We start from the raw sequence: 7,601 nt of genomic DNA, 5'->3' as shown, positions 1-7,601 counted from the left end.
GAACAGTTTCGCCTTTTGCCTTATATGACGCAGCATCACACGAATAGTGCTGAGGTCATCTTAAAAAGGTGTCACCCTGCTTATACATAATAGAAAAGACCGTCTGCAAAACAGATTCGAACGCGAGTCACCGCGAGATCCGTGCTTCGAATGCCGCATGGCAATGAGTTCAAAGAGGAATCTTGGTACGCGGCATTCGAACCACGAATAATGCGATGACTCGTGTTTGCAGACTGTCTTTTGTATGATGTATGAGCAATGTGACCCCGGCTTTAGGAAGCGGTCTTCATTATTTGTTGCTATTTTATAGAAAATGTCCAATTTAACGCGGATCCCAGCCCCGGGGTGTTTTTACTGTATTCAACTACCTACCACCAGCTCGCTTGCGCCCTAACCTTCTGTTAATCAATTTTCGTGTTATTTTTTTTCTTGCAGGAATGCGGAACTCAATCACACGTAGCGATAACAAAAAATTAATAAAGTATTGATCCTTCCCTTCCCCCTTCCTTTTCCAAAAAAAAATAAATAAAATAAGAAGAAAGTCTAATGTTAAAGGGACACTCAAGGCGATTCTGAGATCGTCCTTTTGTGGTGACAACTCAATCTATTTCTAGACGCTCTAAGCAGCCAAACAAACCAGAAATTACAATTGTGTGTAGTCCGTTTCCTCGTTAAAAGAGTGTTCAAAGCTCGAGACACGCCCTTTTTGAGAATTTTCTTCCCAGTGAAGCGGTCGACGAAGGGCGCTTGTCGGCAAGTTGAAAGCGATAGCTTCACCCGCAGTGAAGAAAACTAAAACAAGTCTTATCTGAATGTGTGCCTATCACTCTCTTCGAAACGAGTTATAATAAAATCATGCGGAATCTGCGCGTATTGTAGGGCTTTCATTGGTCCACACAGTGTAGTCCGCGAGAAAAAAAAAAAAAAAAGAGTCCACGAGTTTTTCTCTCGCCCTGAGATGAATAGGCAGTTTTGTAATATAGGACTTGGTATATGTGGAAACTAACACATTTTAAACAATGTAAAATAAAATAAAAACGACCTTTTTTAGAAATGACTTCAGTCCACCTTTAAAGGTACCCTGAGGAGGTTTCCGAGATGGCCTAAAAGGGAAATCGGAAGCGCATCGTTACGATTTCTGGATTTCTAGGATGCTTAGAGCTCGCAGAGTGACCTCCTCAGGGCGCCTTGAAGATAGAGAGCGAGTCAGAGCGTGTCACAGGTGCGAATTCCAGAGCGATGCTCTCGCTGCACGAGAGCGCGTGCTTGGGAAAGACACCAAAGCCTTTCACCACTTGCATGGCATGTAGCGTAGACCTCCTCTCCCCGACATCTTCCTCGGTAAACCAAAATTTATTGCAAATATTCGCTCACAGATTATCTTTGGATCCTATCACACGTTAATACTGTTGATCGACATTCACTCGAGCCGGAGGTGAATAACTGTGGACTTTTATTTTCTCAAAACTTGTCAAAGTATTGGCACTTTTTTTTTCTGCTTTTTGAACAAGTGTTTTGTTTGCCAATGGCCGTCCGTAGGCATGGCGACCACTTTGAAGATTGCGATGTAATCATTTACGACTTACGTCATTGCTTCATCTCGCCAGATTCGATTCGCTGTCTCGATCGCCGCGGAGACAGCATGCTTACATCACCTAAATATTGCCGCCCTCAGGGTCGATAAAGAAACGCCCGGTCACGGACTTCTAAAGGATTCGCGTTCATTCTCGCACGAGACGTAACTTTCCTCCTGCTTTCTTGCTGTCCCGTGAAATTCGTCATCCTTAAGGACTGTTCAAAAGACGTCATCCTTGGCATGGACTTCCTCTGTGAGTACGGTGTCGTGATCGACCTTGGAGCAAACAGGTTGACGCTGCGAAAGCCCGTCCTACCTCCGGATGGATTCGACGACGCCAGCCGCCGTCCGAGTCATTGCGGATTACGTGAACCTGCCGCCGAGGTCGAGTGTTCTTGTGCCCGTCGTGACCGATGCAGTCGCCCGCGGGAAGGTTGTTCTGGAAGGCGACGTCCAATTTCTCCTCGGGAGAGGAATACGAGTCGCAAGGGGCGTTGCAGAGCTACAGGATGGACGTACTGTGGTCCTTGTGACGAACTTTCGACCGGAGGCGCAGCACCTAACGAAAGGTGCCGCTGTAGCACACGTCGAGGAACTCCGGGCCGACGCCGAAATCGCCGTGATCGCCGACGATCCCTCGTCATGTCAGCCGTACAGTACACCGCCGCCACAGCTCGACGTTAACCCCAAGCTCAGTGCCACGGAACGACGACAGCTCGGAGACCTCCTCGACGAATTCAGCGACTGCTTTGCGACGACGTCGAGGGTGCGCCAGACAACAGTTGCTGAACACCGCATCATTACCAACGAGGATGCGCTCCCTGTGCCTTGGCCGCCGTACCAGGTCTCCCCAAAGGAACGAGAGGCCATCCATAAACAAGTACAAGAGATGCTGAACGACGACATCATTCAGCCTTCGAGCAGCCCGTGGGCCTATCCAGTCGTACTGGTGAAGAAGGACGGATCGCTTCGCTTCTGCGTTGACTACTGGCGGCTCAACGCGGTCACCAAGAAAGACATGTATCCGCTCCCCCGCATCGACGACACGCTGGACCGGCTGTGCCACTCTCGATACTTTTCGTCGATGGACTTTAAAGGCCTGTTCACAGATGTAGCGGAGCGCTACAAGCATAGCGCTGACCTCGCGCTAAGCGCGTGCTGATGCGAGCGTTCACCAGCTTTGTGTCGCACCGTCCAAATTGTTGCTCATGGCAGACGATAAGTAGCTGACGACACGTGAGGAGCGCTACATCAGCGCTTCGCTGCATGTGAGAACCGGCCTTAAGAGTGGCTACTGGCAGATCGAAGTCGACGAACGGGACCGTGAAAAGACTGCCTTCGTCACGCCCGGCGGACTGTATCAGTTCAAGGTAATGCCCTTCGGACTGTCCACGGCGCCGGCAACGTTCCAACGTGTCATGGACACCGTCCTGGCAGGCCTCACATGGCAGAGCTGTCTTGTTTACCTCGGCGACGTCGTGGTATTCTCGACCAACTTCGACGAGCACTTACGCCGCCTCCGGGCCGTTCTTGAAACCATCAGGACCGCAGGACACACTGTCAAGCCGACGAAGTGCCGGTTCGCCTACGATGAACTGAAGTTCCTGGGCCACGTTGTGAGAAACGAAGGTGTAAGTCGTGACCCTGAGGAAACTCGCGCCGTAGCGGCCTTTCCACCGCCCACCGACAAAAAGGCCGTCCGAAGATTCCTTGGACTTTGCGCATACTACCGGCGATTCGTTCCGGATTTCACCAAGCTTTCTGCGCCGCTCACGCACCTTACGAAAGACGCCGTGAAATTTGAGTGGGGCGGAGAACGACAACAGGCATTCGACGAACTAAAGCGACGGCTTCAGTCACCACCGATTTTCGGCTATTTCGATCAATGAGCCGAAACGGAAGTTCACACCGACGCCAGTATTACAGGACTCGGAGCGGTACTGGTCCAACGACAAGACGGTGCGGAGCGCGTGATCGCATACGCTAGCCGGACGCTGTCGAACGCGGAACTCAATTACTCGACGACCGAGAAGGAATGTCTGGCCGTCGTCTGGGTCCATCACGAAATTCCGCCCATACTTGTATGCGACTCCTTTTCGAGTGTTCACCGACCACCATTCGCTGTGTTGGTTAGCGAGCCTGAAGGACCCATCGGGACGCCTCACTCGTTAGAGCCTACGACTGCAAGAGTATGACGTGACCGTGGTCTACAGGTCAGGCCGAAAACACAGCGACGCCGACTGCCTGCCCAGAGCCCCCGTCGAGTCAGCTACTGGCTGTGCCAAAGACAACGACGATGACGATCACTTTCTTGGCGCAGTGAGCGTTCACAGTATGGCAGCGCTCCAGCGGGACGATCCTGAGCTGCGCGCACTGATCGACCACTTGAAGGGACGAGGGGGCACGATTCCCCGAGTCTTCTCACGTGATCTGCCAAGATTCGCCGTCCGGAGAGGTATCACCTACAAAGAGAACTTTGGGGATAGTAACTCGACGTGGCTCCTGGTGATTCCTACTAGTCTTCGAGAAGAGGCCTTCCAAGCCTGCCACGACGACCCAACATCTGGTCACCTTGGCTACAGCAGGACTCTTGCACGGATACGAGAAAAATACTACTGGCCCAAGCTCCCGAAGACCGTACACCTCTACGTCCGTTCGTGCCGCGAATGCCAACGACGCAAGAAACCACCGACGAAGCCGGACCGGACTCCTGCAACCGATCGCTCCCCCGACTGCACCGTTCCAGCAGATTGGAATGGATCTTCTTGGACCTTTCCCGCTGTCGACGCAGGGAAACCGCTGGATAATCGTGGCAACTGACTATCTCACCAGATACGCCGAGACAAAAGCACTCCCGTCGGGGACCGCCGTGGAAGTAGCCGAGTTCTTCGTTGAGTCTATATCGTCCTCCGACACAGCGCTCCCCAAGTCTTGATTACGGACCGAAGTTCCTCGTTCATGGCTTTCCTGACACAAGAGATACTCCGCTTGAGCCACACCGACCACCGCCGGACCACGGCGTACCACCCACAGACCAACGGGCTAACGGAGCGACTAAACAAGACCATCGCCGACATCATCTCGATGTACGTGGACGTGGAACACAAGACGTGGGATGAGGTGTTGCCCTACGTCACGTTTGCGTACAACACGGCGGTTCAAGAAACCACTGGGATTACACCTTTTCAGCTGGTGCACGGCAGAAATGTGACGACGATGCTCGACGCCATTGCTGCCCCACGACCCGACAGACGACGGCACCGACGACGCCCGGCTGGTCACCCAACGAGCAGAAGAAGCAGAAGAGGTACGCCAGCTAGCCCGCCTCCGCATAAAAGACCAGCAACGTGTCGACGCTGGCCGGTACAACCTTCGTCGCCGCGACGTGGAGTTCCAGCCCGGAGACAGGGTGTGGGTGTGGACACCCATTCGCCGCCGCAGACTCAGCGAGAAACCGCTAAAACGCTACTTTGGACCCTACAAGGTCATTCGCCGCCTTGGGGATTTGAACTACGAGGTACTCCCCGACGGAACCCGACGATCAGGACGTCGCCAGCCACGACCTGAAGTCGTCCACGTAGTTCGACTAAAGCCGTTCCACGCGCGTTAGGATTGTGACACCGCATGCTTATTTCGTTTCACCGTAAATTGTTTTAGCCATTTCTGATTTCCTTTTGCGTTGCATCGGGACGATGCACTTTTAAAAGGGGGGATATAATGCCGCCCGCAGGGTCGATAAAGAAACGCTCGGTTACGGACTTCCAGAGGATTCGCGTTTTTTCTCCGCACGAGACGTAACTTTCCTCCTGATTTCTTGTTCTCGAAAGTGCCAGGTCATCCTCGCCCCGGGCGCGCGACGCTCGAACTTTCTTTGCCGAACTTTCGAGATAGTGACGCAGGGTAGATAAGCAGCTGCACGCGACCTTGTCGAGTCTGTCTCGCTAGCGCTCTATAATGCCGCCGAATCGCCGCTCGCTTTTCTGCTGCCTCGACGCTCTTTCGTTACTTATTTTTTTTGGCACAAGTTCTCCAATCAAACCTTTATCCTTCAGTTCACTGTTCGGCTTCTCGTCACCTTCATTCGTTACAATATACCACATGCGAAGCCTCATGCTTGCTTCCTTGTAATCGGCGAGGCATAGATATGGGCCAGCATGGGGGTGCCTCAATGTCCTTCTGTTTAAGGTGATGCCACCCTTTGTAGTGCCCGATGCCGACAGCACGCGCTCATGGGGAAATACAAAGAAATCGACGAAAACAAAATGTCGCCATAGCACTGTCAGCGACACTGCGCCAGAAACGCATGCAGGGACACGCTCTTTCACGCGCTTCTGAACAAACAATAAAAATAAATGTGTGTGACAAAATGGGTAGATGTCTCCACCCTAAGCAAAGCGCACATGAAGGCACCTATAGGCCTGTATATTCAGGGACAACTTACTTTGACTGTAGGCGCTTTGCACACGCGCCCAATCACAGCCGCCATCGCTGACCTTCTCTCGTCTTACCGAGATGCCAAGAGTGGGCCGGCGCGCACCAGCTCGGAGCACGTGGAGCGAAAGCTCGCGCCCAGGATTTGGGTTCAATCCCCCACATTTGCTCGTTTCGATCTGGATGAGCGTCGTACCGGCGTGCGGTCGTGTTTCACTACTGCGTGATGCACGTTAAAGACTCCAGGCTAGCGGTCGTACTGCACTGGCTAAATTTCTCAACTTCAGCTGGGAGACTCGTCGCCCGTTGAGGCAGACCAAGTTTTAGCCTGTATAAACATACACACAACCCAATTTTTTTTTTAGATGCCGAGCCACTGGAACGGTCGTTGACGAGTCTCCACAAAGGCCAGTGCTGGGAAGAAGGACACAGTCGTCTAAAGTAGCAATAACCTGTCCTGCTGTGGCAACGATGAAGTGTGAAGCGAACGGAATAAGAGGAAACAAAAACTGAAGGTCGGTTATGGCAGAGCCCGTGCACAGCTGACCTGAAAGCGGCTATATTCCTCCGCACTGACACCAGTTGTGAAGTCTTTTTTCTTACCTTTTTTGAAAATAGCAAGAGTGCGCGTGCATAGCTTTGATAGGCGCTGAGAGTGCCCAAGCGCAGAGGTTCCGAGAACTCCGGATATGACGTCACGCTCCCGGAAGGAGCTGCTTCAGTGGTAATTTGAAAATAATTTCCTGCAGTCTCCGTGCACCCAATTGAAAAAAAAAATATATATATATATATTCTCGATATTCGTGATCCTGGATCCTCAAATGCAGAAACACTTCAGTTTCCCTTTAAAAGGTCCCTGAAAAGAAAAAAAAAATGATATTTTTTTTTTAACAGTTTAGCTGGGACACGCGTGTCAAGAAATTAATTTTACGCAAAAGTCAGGGGTCCCCCAACATTTTGCCCAAGGGGCCGGATCGGAAATCTGTCGCTGCCTCGAGTGCCGGAAAATAAATAAGCAAATAAAAAGAAGGAAAAACTAAATAAATGATCCTCGATAAGCATAAAAACACCACCTAAAAGCTAGAGTAGATATGAAAAAAAAAAAAACTGAAGTGTATGAATATATATACTTTATTTTTAAAATCAATATTTGGAGAATTATTTTATAACATTTCACAATAATTGTTGTATTTATGACTGACAAAGGCCAGGGCCTTTTTCGTACCACCTCCTAGCGTGATCGGGCGACTACTAGCCAACTTTTCCCATTTTAGAAAGTTTTAGTAAATTCTTCTGATGACGATAACCAACACTCCGCCGAAGCTGGAAAAAAGGCGAGGAGGTGCTCTTCTCCTCTCCAGCCGTTAGCATCCATCCATCCAAAGTTCTATAGTGCTGAATTTTCGGCGTCGCCTAAAGCAGATGAATCCGGAGCGCGAATTGGACACGAGTGCCGCGTCAGCGTCCGGACTATACTCGCGACCAATCAGTAAAGTTCCGAGTCCCAGCAGAACGCTGACGCAGAACTCGCGCCCAATCTGAGCCCGGTGCCTTTTACTTTCAGGTGACGCCAATAATTCGGCACCACTGGTCT

The sequence above is a fragment of the Ixodes scapularis genome, unplaced genomic scaffold, assembly GCF_016920785.2.
Source record: "Ixodes scapularis isolate PalLabHiFi unplaced genomic scaffold, ASM1692078v2 PGA_scaffold2__306_contigs__length_199485367, whole genome shotgun sequence".
NCBI lineage: Eukaryota > Metazoa > Arthropoda > Arachnida > Ixodida > Ixodidae > Ixodes > Ixodes scapularis.
The sequence above is the reverse complement of the archived record's forward strand: the minus strand, read 5'-3'. Positions refer to the sequence as shown.